This window comes from Pelophylax lessonae, assembly GCF_965119305.1.
Source record: "Pelophylax lessonae genome assembly, chromosome: 1".
Classification (NCBI taxonomy): Eukaryota; Metazoa; Chordata; class Amphibia; order Anura; family Ranidae; genus Pelophylax; species Pelophylax lessonae.
Window position 1 is genome coordinate 79,795,706 of NC_138768.1, and position 22,419 is coordinate 79,818,124.

The window sequence follows — 22,419 nt, forward strand, 5'->3', positions numbered from 1 at the left end:
ATGGGTGGATATGCTTAGTCTACTGAAATCAAATAATTTCAAGAGACTGATTGGTATTTGTATTTATAAGCCAGCAAAGGGGTAAAAATAACAGCAGATAATTAAAAAAAAAAAAAAAGTAAAAAGCCAGTCCATCAAAACGTGATATTTTAGATATGGCTTGAGCCTAATGTGCTTAGTCTGCTCTTGACTTCTTATATTTCTTGGTAGCTGCAAAAGAATGATCTCCCTGCAATAATTCCTTGCTCCCTGAAAAAATTCCTGTCCACCTGGAAGACTAGGGTGGACACTGCTTGCATGGAGTTTTCTTTTTCAAGGGAACACTGGGTTTTTCCCACAGTCCAAAAACGGTCTGGTAGGTTAAATGGCTGGTGTATAAATTGGCCCTAGTATGTGTTTGTATGCAAGGTAATGACTTGTAAGCTCCTTGAGTGTCGGTTCATATTTGTGCGATCACAGAGATTGCATGTAATTCGGAGCGCACTGTTCCTAAAATTACATGTGATCTCTGTGCGGTGCAAATTCAGCCATACAGTTTGTATGGCTGAATTCGCACCGCAATCGCACTAAAAGACTTACAGGACCCTTCTTTTGGTCCACAGCAGAATCGGATCGCATGGTGGTTCACACTAGTGCGATCCGATTCTGTGCGAACTTTCGGATCGCACTGCGATATGCAATCTGATCTGGGGGGGTCGTTAACCTTTAATTGACACCCCCAGCGTATCGTATATGGTAGGGGTGCGGGAACACGCTGTATATTCGCAGCGTTCCCGCATTGCACAAATGTGAACTGGCACTAAGGACAGGGATTGATGTGAATGTACAATATTTAAAGCACTGCGTAAATTGTTAGCGCTAAATAAATACCTGTAGTAAATAATTAATCCAGCATATATACCCAGAACGTTTGAGATATTACCAAAAGAGTCCTTGAGAAATTTAAGAAATTATCAGATCGTTTAACACTCCAGCTTCTACAAAGATCTAAAAAGGATAGATTGACACTTTATTACAACAAGAAAATAATAAAAAGGCCATCTGTTTATGGTTAAGTAGCTATGAATTTAGGAAAACAAGCAAAAAAGAAAAAAAGGTTTGGTAAGAAGGCAGGACCAGTTATTTGCTCTACAAATAGCAGAGGTAATTGGGGGATGCGGGGCATTTCTGAAATCAACCTTTCCCATAAGACTGCAGAGGTTTGAGAATGATGTGAAGACTTGGGTGATAATGGGGAGCTCAATAATATTTGATGTTCAACATTAATCTATATCCAGTAGATTTGGGTTTTTTTTTTTTTTTTTATTAATTTCTCAGAATTGTCACTGCTTGAAGATGTATGCTCCTACATATTCATTTTATTGTTTAAAGATAAACCAAAAATTAATGATGGAGGGTTTTAAATGCTTTTATATGGTTGCATGATGAGACAGCAGTATCCTGTCTCAGAAGGCATTTTTGTATCCCTTTGGTAGCAGTATATCACTTTTCACATAGAAGGAACTAAACCGGGTTGTTGAGAAGTGATCAGCCAAAAAAGTCTTAAAAAATTTCTCAGGCCACAGAGGTTTGAATGCCAGACATGACTAAAACACCACTCTACTTCTACACCATCAAAGGTCATTTGGTACACAGCTTTTTAAACTATAGAGCTGAAGTGTCTGCATCTATAGATTTTGCTGGCTATTTTGGAGATACAAGCATCTTATCTCACTTGGATGGCAAGTGGGCCCAGCAAAGAAAGGAATCTACAGAAGGAACAGACTGTGCAAAATAATTCAAGTTGGAAATTTTAAAAGTGGGAGCATGAATAATTGAAAAAGCAAGGTCTAAACAGGACCCAAACAGTGATCTCTTCTGCAAATTGAGTTACCTGCTAGAATTTTTTTCCGCAACCCCCAAGGCAAGATAAGAATTTAAAGCTTCAACAGTTTGTGTAGTTGGCTTCTTGAAGACCCAAAACCTCTTGAACAGAGACCTATCAGCCTTGGATTATAACTAAGAATAGGCTGGATTTATATAGCCTGTTATTTCCCCTAATGATTGTTTTCCGTTATGAATGATTTGCTGCTCTCTGGTTGCAAATGCTAAAAATCATAGTTGTTATGACAAAATGTTTGTTAGAGAATTGAACCTAATATACAGTATCTCACAAAAGTGAGTACATCCCTCACATTTCTGTAAATATTTTATTATATCTTTTCATATGACAACACTGAAGAAAAGACACTTTGCTACAATATAAAGTAGTGAGTGCACAGCTTGTATAACAGTGTAAATTTGCTGTCCCCTCAAAATTACTCAACACTCAGCCATTAATGTTTAAACCACTGGCAACAAAAGTGAGTACACCCTTACGTGAAAATGTCCAAATTGGGCCCAATTAGCCATTTTCCCTCCCCGGTGTCATGTGACTCGTTAGTGTAACAAGGTCTCAGGTATGAATGGGGAGCAGGTGTGTTAAATTTGGCGTTATCGCTCTGTCTCTCATACTGGTCACTGGAAGTTCAACATGGCACCTCATGGCAAAGAACTCTCTGAGGATCTGAAAAAAATAATTGTTGCTCTACATAAAGATGGCCTAGGCTATAAGAAGATTGCCAAGACCCTGAAACTGAGCTGCAGCATGGTGGCCAAGACCATACAGCGATTTAACAGGACAGGTTCCACTCAGAACAGGTCTCCCCATGGTCGACCAAAAGAAGTTGAGTGCATGTGGTCAGCGTCATATCCAGAGGTTGTCTTTGGGAAATAGACGTGTGAGTGCTGCCAGCATTGCTGCAGAGGTCGAAGGGGTGGGGGATCAGCCTGTCAGTGCTCAGACCATACTCCGCACACGGTATCAGATTGGTCTGCATGGCTGTTGTTCCAGAAGGAAGACACTTCTAAAGATGATGCACAAGAAAGCCCGCAAACAGTTTGCTGAAGACAAGCAGACTAAGGACATTGATTACTGGAACCATGTCCTGTGGTCTGATGAGACCAAGATAAACCTATTTGGTTCAGATGGTGTGTGGCAGCAACCAGGTGAGGAGTACAAAGACAAGTGTGTCTTGCCTACAGTCAATCATAGTGGTGGGAGTGACATGGTCTGGAACTGCATGGTCTGGAGTGCTGCCCGTGCTGGGAAGCTACAGTTCATTGAGAGAACCATGAATGCCAACGTTTACTGTGACATACTGAAGCAGAGCATGATCCACTCCCTTCGGAGACTGGGCTGCAGGGAAGTTTTCCAACATAACGACCCAAACACACCTCCAAGATGACCACTGCCTTGCTAAAGAAGCTGAGAGTAAAGGTGATGGACTGGCCAAGCATGTCTCCTGACCTAAACCCTATTGAGCGTCTTTGGGGAATCCTCAAACGGAAGGTGGAGGAACGCAAGGTTTCTAACATCCACCAGCTCTGTGATGTCATCATGGAGGAGTGGAAGAGGACTCCAGTGGCAACCTGTGAAGCTCTGGTGAACTCCATGCCCAAGAGGGTTAAGGCATTGCTGGGAAAAAATGGTGGCCACACAAAATATTGACACTTTGGGCCCAATTTAGACATTTTTACTTAGGGGTATATTCACTTTTGTTGCCAGTAGTGTAGACATGAATGGTTGTGTGTTTAGTTATTTTCAGGGGACAGCAAATTTACACTGTTATACATGTTATACACTCACTACTTTATATTGTAGCAAAGTGTAATTTCTTCAGTGTTGTCACATGAAAAGATATAATAAAATATTTACAAAAATGTGAGGGGTGTACTTACTTTTGTGAGATACTGTATTTATTTCTTCATTGTGACTTTTAATGTAACTTCTCAGCAATTTGTGATTACTGATTTTGGAAACCGCAATGTAGGAGGTGGGATAGCAGCATTTGCCAGCCTGCTCTGAAGGGGGTAGGAGTTAGGGTCTCTTCCTATGCTTCAAAGCCCAGTTGCTACCCCACAGTATGCTGAGGAAATGTTATGGATCCCCCACTGAACAAATTAATGGGGAAGCAACAGGGCAAGCACATGTTTCCATGCCTTTCAGAGCAGTAAGGATGTGGAATTCTATTCCACAAGCAGTTGTATCAGCAGGGAGCATTGATGGTTTCAAAAAACTATTAGATGGGCACCTTAAAGAGTACAACATACAGGGGTATACAATGTACGGTTAACAGCAAACACACACACACATCAAAGGTTGAGCTGGATTGACTGATGTCTTTTTTAACCTCACAAACTATGTAACTATGCCTTGCACTTGTTCTTGTGACATCCAGTCTCACGGCCAAGTCTTTTTTTTTTTTTTTCTTCATTTTTTTTTTCACAAGTAAACTTTTTATTGAATAAACAAGGAGGTGCAATACAAGCAGTATACATATTGTATCCAGTGCCAACAGAGATCAATTACATAGTCACAGAAACATTCCAAGAACATGACATCCAATAGAAGAGGGAAAGGATATGTTCACAGTACTCATAGGACAATTAACAACCCAGGACTAAATACAGAGCAAAATAGCAATTATTCATCTCATAATTAAAGTTAACGAAGCAGCTCCCAGCCTGGGAGAGAAGGAAGAAAATAGAGGGAATGGGAGGGCTAGAGAAGGAAGGGGCATAAGAAGGAAAGGAAGGAAAAAGGATAGGGAGGAGGAAGGATAGAAAGAAGGGAACACAGGAAAGCGGGGTGGGGATGAGCAACACTAGAAAGGAGGACAAGCATCTTACAGATTCTCCTTATCGAGCCTGGGAGGAGATGCAAAAACCTTAAAAGAATCCTAGGAATCTATCCAAGCAGAACATATTTTGTCAAATTCTCTCAGACAATTTCTGAATTGGGAGTTGAGCGCCAGGCAGTAACCATTGGCAGAACAATGGCTTTATAGCGGAGTAGTATCTCCCTGCGCACATAAAAAAACCGCATAACATACAAAGTATAACATCCCACAGTCTGGTCATCAAAAATGTTCATTTAAAAGCCTCTTCGGGTCCAATTCAAGCACATTTGACCAAACCTTTAGCTCCCTTGCCTAGTTCTGAAAAAAAGCCAGCACATTTGGTTAGGGTGCTTTGCACTCAAGTACCCAGTGGGTGGTAAGTTGTTGGTAGCAATGGGCTGTCCAGCAATGTGGAGAAGGACAATAAGGGTCCTGGACCTGGACCCAGCTCGGTATCTGCACCAGAGACCTTACCTCTGTAGCAACACCACTGTTTGGAGATACCATATTTGTTTCTTATGGTGAATCCATTTGGGGCCACAGGTTTTTAGCATCATTTATGAGTCACAGTTACCTAAACTTACAATCATCTATACATCTATCTAAATCTTACAGCTATCTATACCAAACACTGTTAAACAAGGCCAAGATTGGCTGCTTAATAACTCGAGACATGTCCGCCTATGGTGCTCATCTCTTCTAATCATGTCTCACACTGACGTATCCTCTGTGGAAATCCCACAGAGGAATTCCTCCTGATATATATGAGTGATAAACACATCCTAATCTCTGTAATCAGTAGGTGGATTTGGCCTCTGAGTGAACCTGATCAGTAATGGAAGTAGAAAATGAAATGTTATAACAAAAGCCTGTGTTTGTTTGACATTCTTTATTAAATAGGTCTTTCCCTTGTGTCTCTAGTCATCCGCATTGAACCCATTCGGCTTAGTGGAACTTCTGTTACTGCCACTGGAGAAAATCTGTTTGTTTTATGATCTGATGTGCAGGCTTAGGTGTCTTTCAATGAGGTATCTGCATCTGGATATCTTCTGCCTTGCCCTGTCAGCACAGCATGGCTTATCTTATGCTGTTCCTTGTATTTGCTTGACCAAAAAATAAAAGGAAATTGTCATTTTATGTTTACTTTTACGGTAAGGAGAACTTGCATTATTTATTTGCGCAGGTTTACATATTACATGTAATTTTTTAGGTACCTTATTTTAAGAGGACCTGTCCAAATAACAAGAAATCTCAAATGACTAGTCACCAGTATTGCCTGTCGTCTCCCTGCAGCTGATCTATTCCCAATTACCGACGTACTAATCCTTATTCTGCACTGGGTCTCTTTATGAGAAGATCATCTTGGTGGAAGAACAAGGCTATCCTTCCCCATATCAGAGCTGCCTCTCGTGATTACCAGCTGTCTGATAACTGGTGGGTGAATTTTTAATCTACAGCAGAAGAAATCACTAATGCTAAAATTATTTAAATATAAAGTGGAAGTTTCTAGCACTGCCTCCTTTTTTTTCTGAAAGTTCGAAGGTTATCCTACAAAGGTGCCCATCTGAGACGTAACTAAAAAGCCACCATGCTCTGGTGCAAAACTCAAGCAGGGTCCAACATATCTGATAAAAAACATTTTCAAAGGACTGTTCAGCAGCTGCGTTGCCAGTTTTGTATATACCTGGGTAAAAATTATTTGTATTGTAATGTTTAGAAGCAAAGAAATGTACAGACAGTGTACAGAAAATGTACAAAATGGTTTTGCATCAGCATACTTTGTTCATAAGTACGATTGCATTTCAATTAGAGTATAAGGTTGCATGGTGGAAACACTGGTGCGGTCAGTGCTTCACAATTATAAGTTATGATTTTAAATGCAGAACAAACAGCCTGTCACCCAAAAGATGTTGAAAAATAATTGACAGGATTAAAATGGTTGTAAAGCCTCAAGGTTTTTCACCTAAAAGCATTCTAATCATTAAGGCAAAAAACCTTCTGTGCTGCAGCTCCCCCTAGAACTCCCCTTTTTCTTATCTGAGCTCGATCTGATCCAGCGATGTGCACAAACGCAGCGGCTCCAGCCACAGTCTCTCTCCTCATTGGACAGATTGATAACAGCGGGAGCCATTGGCTCCCACTGCTGTCAATCAAATCCAGGGGCGTGGGGTGCTGGGTCGAGTCCCGCTGTCTGTGTCAGTGAACGCAAGAGCAGGGAGCAAGCCTACATAGGTGTCCCCAGGGAAAGTGGCTTTCTGTGGGGGCACTCAATGAAGAGGAGGGGCCTGGAGTGCCGGTGGGGGACCCCAGAAGAAGAGGACCAGGGCTGCTCTGTGCTAAAAGGTTGCACAGAGCAGGTAAGTATATGCATGTGTGACGGGAGTCACTTTGGTTGGGGGGGGCTCGTGAAACCCAGCTTACCTTAGAGAGGTTCAGAAATCCCTCTCTCCGCTCCCCTGGCGCCTCTTATGTGTAAGTCACCCTGTGTGTTTTAGGGGCACAGGGTGACCAAGAAAATGATGGACAGCTACTTAATGGACACTGAAAATTACGTCAAATGGGACAGTAGTATTTATCAACAATATCTTTCAAGAAATCTATGAAGACTATTCCTTGTCTGTTTGATTCTGAACATGTTCATTGAAAGAACTGGTCACTTTGGCCTCTGTTCCATGTTCTTCAACTAAGAGACAGACAGTCAGTTACTGGTGGTCTCCTGCTATTGTCTGTGTATTAAGGTGTGATGTGTTTTCTGCTAAGCATGTCTGTCCCATTCTTAATTAACTCACCTATTGTTTCTGTGCAGATAGCTAGGTAAATAGCTCAGGTTAATTATGTTTCTGTATACAATTTTGATAATGTAATCAGGCTCACCTGACCTGTGTGTGGTATTTATTGTGTGTGAGTCTGTTCAATAAATGTTTCAGATCTTATACAAGCTATTCTTGGCTAGTTTTGTATGGGGGGCGGCTAGAATATCTGATATCTATGTTCAAGACTGAAGGAAGCGGTATTGTGACGGAAGCACACAAACACATTGTGGGGTCACAGTTCAGTTACAGCATGTTTGGTATTTTTTATTTTAAAGAAACTGTTTTAAAAGGACGACTTTGAAAACCAAAAGCTGCAGTGTCAACAGTAATATCATTCTGAAACGTATACTGTATGACATTCTTTATTTTTACAATAGTTACTCTTCAACAGTATAGAGGCAACGATGCATCAGAAAATGTGTTTTTTTTTTTTTTTTTGGACTAGAATTTTTAGTTTTTTTGCTGTGTGAAAATAGATCTGTAATGTACACTGGAGATTGGCATTTTCAGAATGCCAAGTTACTGCCCAAGTCAGTGTATGATAATTATAGCTCTTCTATAATAATTGCATTGCAGTGTATGTTTGTTGGCCCTTTAACTAGGACAGGATATAGACTGTGTACATACTTCTGTGTGACCTTGCCTGTCACTCACTGTGATGCCAGTTACGATTTGATCCGGTTGCCTTGTATCAGGCTTCACTGTACCTAGTGCAAAGCCTCATTTAGCAAATGGATGTAAAGAAGCTCTGGCTTGCATGTAAATTGAAGAGCTTGCTGTCATCAGTGAGTGTCAGCCGCTTCCAGCCTTCATTGATCAGTCACAGTGTGACTGCACATTTCTCTGAATCACTATCGACCTGCTTCCTATCACTGTGCATTTCAGGAGAACATGCTCTACCTTTTTTGTCTTTCTAAAAGTGCTTTCATGTTTATTTGATAAGTGGATGTCAGAGAACCAGACTACCTCCTTCAGCCATAAAAGCAATATAATGGGGGATATTTACTAAACCTGGAGAGTGCACAATCTAGTGCAGCTCTGCATAAAAACCAGAATCTTTTTTTTTTTTTTTTTTGTCAAAGCTTAAATAAACCAGTTGAGGTTAGAAGCTGAATGACGACTACCCATGCAGAGCTGCACCAGGTTTTGCCATCTTTGGTTTAAATAAATCAACCCCGTTGTGTCTTTGTATAAACCTTTTTTATAATACTTAGGACAGGCCTTTTTAAAATGTTCTTTAATTCTAAAATATTGTATATGTATATTCCATTTCAAGCCAGCAGGTGGTGCTTTAGGTTCATTTGCCCATGTTTGCCTCTCTGTTCTTAGCTGCTCTGTGTTAATGTGATACTATACACACACTGTTTAATTTACATTATTCCTTCTATTTCTGTATGTGGATGATGGCACTGTAATTACTTTAATTTAAAAAAAAAAAAAAAAAAAAAAATGAACCACCTTTTTCCTAAATAATACACAGCTGTCACATGACTTAGTTCTTTCCCAACCTTTCTGCTAGGAAACATAAGCAGGAGGAGCTTCTAGTCCTCTGCTACTGATCACATGTAAAAAAAAAAATAGAGCCTTTGGAATACAGAGTAACAATAAATAATTAATATCAATAAAGTGTTTTACATTGTGAAACAAATATATATTTTAAATTAAATCTTTCTTTTTTTGGAAATAACATGGTGTGAGTGGATTTCTGCCAAGAACAGGCTGTGTCACGCCCCACCAGCCTTGTCTTAGAATAACTGGGAGGTGAAGCCATCATCAATCAGGGTGTAATATCCCACCCCCATTGTGTTTAGCTGGTTAGTGGGCATAGAGATAGAGGAGAGGGGAGGGAATGCGCTGTCATTTACCACTGTCTATACACTCTATAGTCACATGGGCTACTTAGATGTGATAGGACATGCTCAGCGTAGAAATACACTGAAACTATGTGCACTAGTTGCCAACGCTGCTCTGCAGACTCCCGAACTGCAGTGGGGACATGGACAGAAGGGGGAGATTAGGAACAGCAGGATCAACCAGGTTTTTTTTTTTGCAGAATACAGTGCAATAGTGACTGAGTGAGCATAAACAGCATGTAATACAGTATAAATGAATAGTTTTTCATAGCATGGGTTTAATGACACTCTAAAGGAGACCTCCCTTTTTGTTAAAGGCATAGTTCACCATTGGGACCATGTTTTATGTTTCACCCATATTTAGTGTGTAACAGGAAACATGGTTGCATTTCTCAAACAAACTTCCTCCCCCTTCTTGCTTGAATCGTAGGGTGCTTTCTCTGTTCCCCAGTCAATCCATTCATTCAAAAAGATCTGTGAATGGGGAAACCACAAGTCCCATCTTAGAAGAACATTGGGTGGGTGAACCCGTTCATGCAATTCTGGCGCAATCTCCAATAGTAGTGCAATGGAAAGGAAAATGTTTCCCATGAATCTCCTAATACAGGGGGTTAATGGGAAATGGGGATTTTAGTGTGCCCAGATAATAATTACTCAAAATTGATCCATATAAAATCAGTACATTTTATTTATACATACAATTTTAAAGCAGTAGAGGAGCAAATCCTCTGAAAAGTATCTTATGTTTCACCTTTTTAACATACAGTACTCAAGTTAACACATCGGGATGAATCCCAGAAGATGTATGGGTCTAAATCGACACGTTTTGCCTAAGACAAGGGCTTCTTCAGGATCCACTTCTCAAATATTTTTTTTTTTTTAAAAAAGAACAGTAAATAAACAACGTGATAGGTGTAAATTGCACACAACCTATATAATCAAAAGTGCTAGCGATCCAGAATGGGTATACTATAGGGGTCAGAGCTAGCAAAGAGGTAGCCATCAAGTTGAAGCTATCAAATGAGTGTGTAGTCAAAGTAAAGAATAAGCCCAAAACATTCAGGGAAGAAACTGTATGAGGTTTAGAATGCCCTTCCTAAGCAAAATCTCCAACATAGGCTGAAAACCAGCCAAAGATATAAAGGACAAGCCAGTCCAGTATATAAATGAAAACAGATTTGGCAGGAGAGAACATCCAAATGTAAACACCTCACATGGGTTCCCCAATGTGATAGTGGTGCCTCAAGAGAGCAGTATGTGGCAGGCCCCTATATATAGCACGGTGCATTATGGCTCCTCCCTCGCCTCCCATCCCCCAGTTTGTGCACTGGTGCATGCATAATCATGTTGGAACAGGAAGTGCCAACCCAAAACTGTTCTTACAAAGTTGGGAGCATAAAATTATCCAAAATGTCTTGGTATGCTGAGGCCTTAAGAGTTCCCTTCACTGGAACTAAGAGGCCAAGCCCAACCCCTGAAAAACAACCCCACACCATTATACCCCCTCCACCAAATGATTTGGACCAGTGCACAAATAGTGGTCCATAAAAACATTGATGAGCGAGTTTGGGATGGAGGAATTTGACTGGCTTGCACAGAGTCCTGACCTCAACCCAATAGAACACCTTTGGGATGAATTTGAACTGAGACTGCAAGCCAGGCCTTCTCTTCAACATCAGTGCCTAACCTCACAAATGCGCTTCTCGAAGAATGGTCAAACATTCCCATAAACACACTCCTAAACCTTGTGGACAGCCTTCCCAGAAGAGTTGAAGCTGGTATAGCTGCAAAGGGTGGGCCAAATCAATATTGAACCCTACGGACTAAGACTGGGATGCCATTTAGGTTCATGTGTGTGTAAAGGCAGGCGTCCTAATACTTTGAGTAATCTGGTGTAGTTGTATCATCTCTGAGCCGGTGTTCTGTCAGATTTCTATACCTTATCAGAATGCTATACCCACGTCACTTCTGGTGCGGCCGCATCATTCAACAGTTGGTGCCGTGTCCCAGTGCGCATAGCAAGAAGATGCTCTGGGGTCAAGAAAAATTTTACTGCAGATCGGAGAGCTGACTGAGAGGAGGCGGGGTGAAGGGCTGGCTGAGGGGGAAAGCGGCTCCTTCTGATCACAGCAGTATGTGCAATAGCTATACATCCCTGTGCATATATTGTTGCACCAATGGAGGGCTGTTCTCCTAATTGTGTGTGTGTGTGTGTGTGTGTGTGTGTGTGTGTGTGTGTGTGTGTGTATATATATATAAAATATATATATATTCAGAAGAACTATGTATGTTTATAGAGTAATTGTGTGTGTGTGTGTGTGTGTGTGTGTGTATATATATATATATATATATATATAATATATATATACATATATTCAGAAGAACTATGTATGTGTATAGAGTAATAATGGAATAGTTAAAAAAATATATATATATATATTTAGAAGAACTATATATGTGTGTATGTGTGTGTGTGTGTGTATATATATACAGCTGCAAGAAAAAGTATGTGCACAAATTGGTCATAAAATGTGATCTGATCATCATCTAAGTCACAACAATAGACAATCAGTCTGCTTAAACTAATAACACACAAAGAATGAAATGTTGCCATGTTTTTATTGAACACACCATGTAAACATTCACAGTGCAGGTGGAAAAAGTATGTGAACCCTAGACTAATGACCTCTCCAAGAGCTAATTGAAGTGAGATGTCAGCCAACTGGAGTCCAATCAATGAGATGAGATTGGATGTGTTGGTTACAGCTGCCCTGCCTTATAAAAACACACACCAGTTCTGGGTTTGCTTTTCACAAGAAGCATTGCCTGATGTGAATGATGCCTCGCACAAAAGAGCTCTCAGAAGACCTACAATGAAGAATTGTTGACTTGCATAAAGCTGGAAAGGGTTATAAAAGTATCTCCAAAAGCCTTGCTATTCATCAGTCCACGGTAAGACAAATTTTCTATAAATGGAGAAAGTTCACTCTCCCTAGGAGTGGCGCAGACTGCTCAATGAGGTGAAGAAGAATCCTAGAGTGTCAGCTAAAGACTTACAAAAGTCACTGGCAAATGCTAACATCCCTGTTACCGAAACTACATTACGTAAAACACTAAACAAGCATGGATTTCATGGGAGGATACCACAGAGGAAGCCACTGCTGTCCAAACAAAACATTGCTGCACGTTTACAGTTTGCACAAGAGCACCTGGATGTTCCACCGCAGTACTGGCAAAATATTCTGTGGGCAGATGAAACCAAAGTTGAGTTGTTTGGAAGAAACACACAACACTATGTGTGGCGAAAAAGAGGCACAGCACACCAACATCAAAACCTCATCCCAACTGTGAAGTATGGGGGTGGGGGCATCATGGTTTGGGGCTGCTTTGCTGCGTCAGGGCCTGGATGGATTGCTATCATCGAAGGAAAAATGAATTTCAAGTTTATCAAGACATTTTGCAGGAGAACTTAAGGCCATCTGTCTACTAGCTGAAGCTCAACAGAAGATGGGTGTTGCAACAGGACAATGACCCAAAGCATAGAAGTAAATCATCAACAGAATAGCTTAAACAGAAGAAAATACGCCTTCTGAAGTGGCCCAGTCAGAGTCCTGACCTCAACCCGATTGAGATGCTGTGGCATGACCTCAAGAAAGCGATTTACACCAGACATTCCAAGAATATTGCTGAACTGAAACAGTTCTGTAAAGAGGAATGGTCAAGAACTACTCCTGACCGTTGTGCATGTCTGATCTGCAACTAGAGGAAACGTTTGGTTGAAGTGATTGCTGCAAAAGGAGGTTCAGCCAGTTATTAAATCCAAGGGTTCACATACTTTTTCCACCTGCACTGTGAATTTTTACATGGTGTGTTCAATAAAAACATGGCAACGTTTCATTCTTTGTGTGTTTATTAGTTTAAGCAGAATGTGATTGTCTATTGTTGTGACTTAGATGATGATCAGATCACATTTTATGACCAATTTGTGCAGAAATCCATATCATTCCAAGGGGTTCACTTACTTTTTCTTGCAGCTGTGTGTATATGTATATATATATATATATAGAGAGAGAGAGAGTAATATTAGTGGAATAATATATATATATATATATATATATATACTGTATATATATTTGATCAGGGGAACAGCCCTCAATTGATATAACTGAGTGAGAGAAGTGGCACTTCTCTTGTGACCGGCCTGCATGACGGCGGGGGACACAGGCTAGATTATGAGGGACACACTGATGTGGCACAGATAAAGCACAAATGAGCACTGATGAGACATGGATGGGCATGAATGAGGCACAGATTGTCATTAACCACTTAAGCCCCGGAGGATTTGGCTGCTAAAGGACCAGGGGTTTTTTTGCGATTTTTTACTGCGTGACTTTAACGGACAATTGCGCGGTCGTGCGACGCTGTACCTAAACGAATTTGACGTCCTTTTTTTCCCACAAACAGAGCTTTCTTTTGGTGGTATTTGATCACCTGTGCGATTTTTTGACCACGCGCTATAAACAAAAAAAGAGCGTAAATTTTGCAAAAATAACAATATTTTTCACATTTTTTTATATGAAATTCCCCAAAAAAAAAAGTAAAAATCAAAATTTTTTAACATTTTTCGGCCAATTTGTTTTATGCTACCTATGTTTGGTAAAAAAAATCGCAAAAAGCGTATTTTGATTGGTTTGCGCAAAAGTTATCGCGTTTACTAACAAAGAGAAAGATTTTTGTCATTTTTGGTGTTTTTTTTTTTAACGCGTAATGGCGGCGATCTGCGATTTTTTTTTTCAGGACTGCGACATTGCGGCGGACAGATCGGACCCTTGACTGACATTTTTGACACTTTTGGGGTTACCAGTGACATTACTGCAGTAATCAGTGCTATACATATGCACTGTTACTGCAAAAATGACACTGGCAGGGAAGGGGTTAACTTTATTGGACAGGGAGGGGTTAAGTGTGTCCTAGGGGCGTGCTTTCTACTGTGTAGGGACATGGCTATTGGTGTAAAAGCAAAGATCAACCGTTCTACATAGAACGGTCAGATCTTTACTTTTACACAGGGAGAACTGACAGGCAGCTTGTTTACACAAGCTGCTCTGTCTTTCTCCCTTCACAGGAGCGATCGCAGTGTGACTGGCGGACATCGAGTCCGCCGGTCACACGCACTGACTTGCCTGTGAACGAGCCGCGGCGGGCGCGCGCCTCGGCGGGCGCGCGCCCGCTCGCTATAGGCTCGCAAGTCAGTGACAGGCGAGTGACGTACCGATACGTCACTCTGCCTGGCCGGGGCTGACCGCCGCAGTATATAGTCGTGCGGCGGTCGGCAACCGGTTAATGAGGCACAGGTGGGCATGAATGAGGCAGAGAGAGGTATGGATGAGGCACACATGGGCATAGATGAGGCAGGGGTGGTGCCGATCGGTGTATACAGCGTACGAGGAGAGAGCTGAACCGGACATGCAGCGGTTTATTGACAAACGATCGCTCCGTCATTCGATGGTGCTGTCCTTGGCCCTTTACCACAATTGGCACGAAGCATGATTCTTGGAGGACGTCCCTGTATGCCCTCCCAGAATAAGCCGACCGCGCTGTACCGGTCATTGGGCTATGCCCTGGTCGGCAAGTAGTTATTCCCCATAGTCTTAGCTATCCAATAGTACCCGTGAAGTGGGGCTTTGCATTACCTATGTTCTGCAGTATTTTGCCAAAGTCGATCACCGTGCCAGTCCCTGTGAAAATTAGGAATTGCTCCCAAAAAATTTGTGGGGCTACTGGAGGTCCTCTAGTACAGTGGGGATTGAAAGTTTGGGCACCCCAGGTAAAAATTTGTATTAATGTGCATAAAGAAGCCAAGGAAAGATGGAAAAAATCTCCAAAAGGCATCAAATTACAGATTCCATGAAGACCATATTTGTACAAGTATCTCTTTATAGTGGAATAGTGTACCACAACTCCAGTGTCTGCCAGATCTTTCTGGAGGGATTGTGCTGTCTAACGTGTGTTTTGCATTGTTTTTCTCACAATCCTGCGAGCTGTTCTGTCTGATATTTTTCTTGGTCTTCCAGATCTTGCTTTAACTTCCTGACTGCCATTTCTTAATTACATTCCGAACAGAGAATATTGACATCTGAAAACGCTTTGCTATCTTCTTATAGCCTTCTTGTGAGCGTCAACTATTTTCAGTTTCAGTTTTCTAGACAACTGCTTAGAAGATCCCATGGTGCTGATTGTTGGGGCAAGGTCAGATGAGTCTGGGCATTTAAAACCTTTGAGATTGACATCACCTGGTCTTCCCAGACGATGATTGAGAACAATCTATGGCACTGGCAGGTCTCAGCTTTGCAAAGGGGGCAGTGCATGCTATAAATTCTGCAGGGTGCCCAAACTTTTGCAGGCGCCATTTTTTTGTTTTCTGTAATTTTGAAAGTGTCAATGTAGAAATAAAATCTAACTTTTGTTGACATATTATAAGAATGTCTAATCTGTAATTTGATGCCTTTTGGAGATTTTTCCATCTTTCCTTGGCTTCTTTATGCACATTAATACAAATTTTTACCTGGGGTGCCCAAACTTTCGATCCCCACTGTATACGTTTGCCAAGTATGGTTCCCTAAACCCCGTAGTTTGAGCCCTACATTTATAGAAGCTTCGTCTGCTATGTTAATCAATGGCAGGGTCGTAGTCTGGAAATTTGAGGGGTTACAGCTTGTTCCCCAAATGATTCCAGGGAGCCCATATTTGGTACAGAAGTTGAGGCCTTCCTTTACCACCCCAAACATTTTGGGGTTGGTAGCCCAAAGTTTTCTGGTAAACTTTTTCTAGGGCAGCTTGAGAGTATGTGGCCTCTGGGACGTATGGCGCAGCAGGGAGTGCTGGATACCACAGGAATCCCTTGACTTGAGCTATTCAATGGTACCTGCACAGCGGGGATCCACAGTTCCTGTGTCCTGTGGTGGACGGCAAATTCGACCCCCATGCAGGTCCCCATTAAAATTTAGCATTGGTCCAAAAAAATTTTCATGGACCCTGGAGGTCCTATAGTACTGTACCAAGTTTGGTGCCCCTGGGCAACATTGTTGGGCCCTACATTTAGGCTAGCTTGGCCTAGCCTATGTTAATATATGGCGCAGTAGAGAATTTTGAGGGGTCACAGCATAGGCCCCAAACATGTCCAGGGGCTCAAGTTGTGGGAGCCTGGACTCTTTCAGAGCCCGAGCTGTGGCCCCTCAACTTCCCAACCACACCTTTTCTTTCTTTAATCCTTCCATTTATATTTATATATATATATATATATATATATATATATATATATATATATATATATATACATACATACATACATACATACAGTGCCTTGCGAAAGTATTCGGCCCCCTTGAACTTTGCAACCTTTTGCCACATTTTAGGCTTCAAACATAAAGATATAAAACTGTAATTTTTTGTGAAGAATCAACAACAAGTGGGACACAATCATGAAGTGGAATGAAATGTATTGGATATTTCAAACTTTGTTAACAAATAAAAAACTGAAAAATTGGGCGTGCAAAATTATTCAGCACCTTTACTTTCAGTGCAGCACACTCTCTCCAGAAGTTCAGTGAGAAACATAGAATGTGTCGGCAGACAAGAACCATTTGGCCCATCTAGTCTGCCCAATATATCTGAATCCTATGAATAGTCCCTGGCCCTATCTTATATGAAGGATAGCCTTATGCCTATCCCATGCATGCTTAAACTCCTTCACTGTATTTGCAGCTACCACTTCTGCAGGAAGGTTATTCCATGCATCCACTACTCTCTCAGTAAAGTAATACTTCCTCATATTACTTTTAAACCTTTGCCCCTCTTTTAAAACTGTGTCCTCTTGTGGTAGTTTTTCTTCTTTTAAATATGCTCTCCTCCTTTACCGAGTTGATTCCCTTTATGTATTTAAAAGTTTCTATCATATCCCCTCTGTCTCTTCTTTCTTCCAAGCTATACATGTTAAGGTCCTTTAACCTTTCCTGGTAAGTTTTTTCCTGCAATCCATGTACTAGTTTAGTAGCTCTTCTCTGAACTCTCTCTAGAGTATCTATATCCTTCTGGAGATATGGCCTCCAGTACTGCGCACAATACTCCAAGTGAGGTTTCACCAGTGTTCTGTACAGCGGCATAAGCACTTCTCTCTTTCTACTGAGGATCTCTGAATGATCCAGTGTTGACCTAAATGACTAATGATGATAAATAGAATCCACCTGTGTGTAATCAAGTCTCCGTATAAATGCACCTGCACTTTGATAGTCTCAGAGGTCCGTTTAAAGCGCAGAGAGCATCATGAAGAACACACCAGGCAAGTCCGAGATACTGTTGTGGAGAACTTTAAAGCCGGATTTGGATACAAAAAGATTTCCCAAGCTTTAAACATCCCAAGGAGCACTATGCAAGCAATAATATTGAAATGGAAGGAGTATCAGACCACTGCAAATCTACGAAGACCTGGCCGTCCCTCTAAACTTTCAGCTCATACAAGGAGAAGCCTGATCAGAAATGCAGCCAAGAGGCCCATGATCACACCAAACGTGGAAGAAGGTGCTCTGGTCAGATGAAACTAAAAATCAAACTTTTTGGCAACAATGCAAAACGTTATGTTTGGCGTAAAAGCAATACAGCTCATCACCCTGAACACACCATCCCCACTGTCAAACATGGTGGTGGCAGCATCATGGTTTGGGCCTGCTTTTCTTCATCAGGGACAGGGAAGATGGTTAAAATTGATGGGAAGATGGATGGAGACAAATACAGGACCATTCTGGAAGAAAACCTGATGGAGTCTGCAAAAGACCTGAGACTGGGACGGAGATTTTTCTTCCAACAAGACAATGATCCAAAACATAAAGCAAAATCTACAATGGAATGGTTCACAAATAAACATATCCAGGTGTTAGAATGGCCAAGTCGAAGTCCAGACCTTAATCCAATCGAGAATCTGTGGAAAGAACTGAAAACTGCTGTTCACAAACGCTCTCCATCCAACCTCACTGAGCTCGTGCTGTTTTGCAAGGAGGAATGGGCAAAAATTTCAGTCTCTCGATGTGCAAAACTAATAGAGACATACCCCAAGCGACTTACAGCTGTAATCACAGCAAAAGGTGGCGCTACAAAGTATTAACTTAAGGGTGGTGGTGGCAGCATCATGGTTTGGGCCTGCTTTTCTTCATCAGGGACAGGGAAGATGGTTAAAATTGATGGGAAGATGGATGGAGACAAATACAGGACCATTCTGGAAGAAAACCTGATGGAGTCTGCAAAAGACCTGAGACTGGGACGGAGATTTTTCTTCCAACAAGACAATGATCCAAAACATAAAGCAAAATCTACAATGGAATGGTTCACAAATAAACATATCCAGGTGTTAGAATGGCCAAGTCGAAGTCCAGACCTTAATCCAATCGAGAATCTGTGGAAAGAACTGAAAACTGCTGTTCACAAACGCTCTCCATCCAACCTCACTGAGCTCGTGCTGTTTTGCAAGGAGGAATGGGCAAAAAATTTCAGTCTCTCGATGTGCAAAACTAATAGAGACATACCCCAAGCGACTTACAGCTGTAATCACAGCAAAAGGTGGCGCTACAAAGTATTAACTTAAGGGGGTTGAATCATTTTGCACGCCCAATTTTTCAGTTTTTTATTTGTTAACAAAGTTTGAAATATCTAATAAACTTCATGATTGTGTCCCACTTGTTGATTCTTCACAAAAAATTACAGTTTTATATCTTTATGTTTGAAGCCTAAAATGTGGCAAAAGGTCGCAAAGTTCAAGGGGGCTGAATACTTTTGCAAGGCACTGTGTGTGTGTGTATATGTAATCAGGAGAACAGTGCTCCATTGGTACAACTATATATGCACAGGGATGTATAGCCATTGCACATACTGCTGTGATCAGAAGGAGCTGCTTTCCCCCTCAGTCAGTGATCCGCCTCGCCTCCTCTCAGTAAGCTCTCGGATCGGCAGTAAAATTTTTCTCAACCCGAAAGCATCTTCTGGGCATGCGCGCTGGGATGCGGCACCAGCTGTTGAATGACGCGGCCGCACCCGAAGAGACGTGGTTATAGCATTCTGATAAGGTATAGAAATCTGACAGAACACCGGCATCTCATTCCCAGAGTTAGATGACCCTGGGTGACGCATGGACATAGTTGCCTCTAGCCTTCTAAAAAGAAAAGGCAGAGGTACACACTGTTAAGGAGGTACTGCGATCTCTGCGCGAGGTATTGGGTTAGTTCAGCACCTACAAAGCGGCAGTAAACCACTGTTTTTTTTTTTTTAAATCCTGCAGGGCAATGCAATAATGTGCTAGTATGCATCACAACTAGCACATTATGTAAAATTTACCTTAAAACGAAGCCCTCCTTCGACACTCTGTCACCGCTGAAGGCGCTTCCATCTTTACCAGGTCTTCCCTTCGTGTTCATGGACTCTGCTGGTGGGAATTGCCGTTTATGGCACAGGACTTTGAAGGAACGGCACGGTATGCTGTTTCTTCAGAGCACATGCAGCTCCTAAACGGAGCACGTTTAGGAGATATTTTCAGCACCTATAGGTAAGCTTTATTATAACCTTACCTATAGGTAAAGGTTATGCATGGGAGTTTACCTCCCTACTTTAACCTTTGTTAGATCGGGAGCAATTAAAGTGCTGGTCCCCTGATGAGCAGTGGGAGGATGCCCTGGAGTCTGTGCGGATCTGCTCGCTTAATGTGTCCCAGCAGGTCTCGCAACTGTACATTCTCCTGCGGGTTCACCATACCCCGGTGACCTCTCTGCTGGGATTGTATTTGGAAAAATACCCTAGTAAAGCTTGTGACCTTTGGTGTACGGACGTGGGGGAGATAGCTGATGAGCAGTGGGAGGATGCCCTGGAGTCTGTGCGGATCTGCTCGCTTAATGTGTCTCAGCAGGTCTCGCAACTGTACATTCTCCTGCGGGTTCACCAATCCCCGGTGACCTCTCTGCTGGGATTGTATTTGGAAAAATACTATAGTAAAGCTTGTGACCTTTGGTGTACGGACGTGGGGGAGATAGCTGATGAGCAGTGGGAGGATGCCCTGGAGTCTGTGCGGATCTGCTCGCTTAATGTGTCCCAGCAGGTCTCGCAACTGTACATTCTCCTGCGGGTTCACCAATCCCCGGTGACCTCTCTGCTGGGATTGTATTTGGAAAAATACTATAGTAAAGCTTGTGACCTTTGGTGTACGGACGTGGGGGAGATAGCTGATGAGCAGTGGGAGGATGCCCTGGAGTCTGTGCGGATCTGCTCGCTTAATGTGTCCCAGCAGGTCTCGCAACTGTACATTCTCCTGCGGGTTCACCAATCCCCGGTGACCTCTCTGCTGGGATTGTATTTGGAAAAATACTATAGTAAAGCTTGTGACCTTTGGTGTACGGACGTGGGGGAGATAGCTGATGAGCAGTGGGAGGATGCCCTGGAGTCTGTGCGGATCTGCTTGCTTAATGTGTCCCAGCAGGTCTCGCAACTGTACATTCTCCTGCGGATTCACCATTGCCCGGTGAGGCTTCATGCCATGGGCCTTCCCCCTGACAATGTGTGCAATAGATGTGAGAGGGATGTGGGGGATTTAATACACTTATTGTGGAAATGCCCAAACTTGCATCGGTATTGGTCGGCTGTGACCACCACCGTCAATAGGGTTTTGGGTTTGGACATTCCATTGGATCTGAGGCAATGCCTCCTGGGTATACTCGATCACGTGGTTCAGGATATGTATCTAAGGGAGGCTGCGGCTCGGGCGTTGTTCCAGGCTCGACTGCTTATACTTAGGCAGTGGATTGTGCAAGAACCCCCGACCTGTAAGATGTGGTTGGAGCAGTTAGGATCCACTTTGCTTATGGAAAAATGTATCTACCAACACAGGGGTTCCCCGTCCAAATTCCTAAAGATCTGGGGGGTTTGGCTGAATTCTCCTGGCATGGCTCCCACGGACCTGATACTAGAACGTTTGTTGCTTTGATCACCGTGAGACTTGCCTCTGAATTGCCACTCTTTATGCCTGGCTCTAGGTGCCTATCTAGACGGGGTGTATGTTTTTTTTCTTTAATATCCTGTATTCTCTGACGTATTTGTACTCCCTGGCTGAGATCTGTAAACCAATTTGTGCCTTCTTTGCTGATCTTTTTGGCTGTGTTTTGTATGTTTCAATGTGCGATTTCTCAATAAACTTTTCTTTTGATTAAAAAAAAAAAAGTGTTGGTCAAGCAGAATCGACAGTTTTATTTTGTTTTTTACGTTTGTGTTCTTAAGTTCCGCACAATCTTTTCTTACTGTCAGTGCAACCTCACCCACCCACACTGGAGCATGAGAGAGAGAGAGAGAGTGCAAAGAATCATGTGACAGTAGCCTGCGGCCATTACAGAAGCAATGAAAAGTCTGGCTACAATGGATTATATAAAACTTTTTGTCTTGCCTTTTGATCTTTTAGCATTGTGGCATTGTTTTCTGGATGGCTGACAGCTTTCTGGTGGAATTTAATTGTGGCTTGCACATTTTAAGGTATTATTGTAGTAAAGGAAATTATTCTTCAGCATAATATTCAAATCCTAACTAGCTTTTCTGTCTTTTTATTCTATTTCATATACAGATTTGTAAAAGCTCCCCCTGGTGGTCATCTGAATGTAAAATAATTTGTTTAGCACTCAGAGGAAATGGTGTAGGCTGTAGGGGGTTGTTCACACCAGCAGTTGGGAGGTGTTTAAACCTCTGCGGTTAAACCCCCCTCCTCCCCCCAACTGCTTTCCCAGAGACAGAGGCTGTAGAGACAGCAGTTTGGGGTGTACATATTTTGCAGCTGCAGTGCTTTGCAGGAATTATTCCCCCTGTTTTTTTTTTTTCGAGGGATGTAGCGCCCACTGAACGCAGCCCATTCAAGTGAATGGAGCCACTTTGCTTGTGCCCTGCAGCTGTGTGCAGTGCATGCGGTTGCGGTGCTCTAGTGCAGGGTTCATGGAGTTAAAGCAGGTGGTGAAGAGGCGACACAATGCCTCCTCATGG

At 42.2% G+C, this 22,419-nt stretch overlaps 1 protein-coding gene across 1 annotated transcript in view; it reads left to right on the forward strand.

The window, feature by feature from the left end:
- The window catches only part of WDR70 (WD repeat domain 70), a 463,052-nt gene that overhangs the window by 319,593 nt on the left and 121,040 nt on the right, over positions 1-22,419 (forward strand). The window lies entirely within an intron of this gene.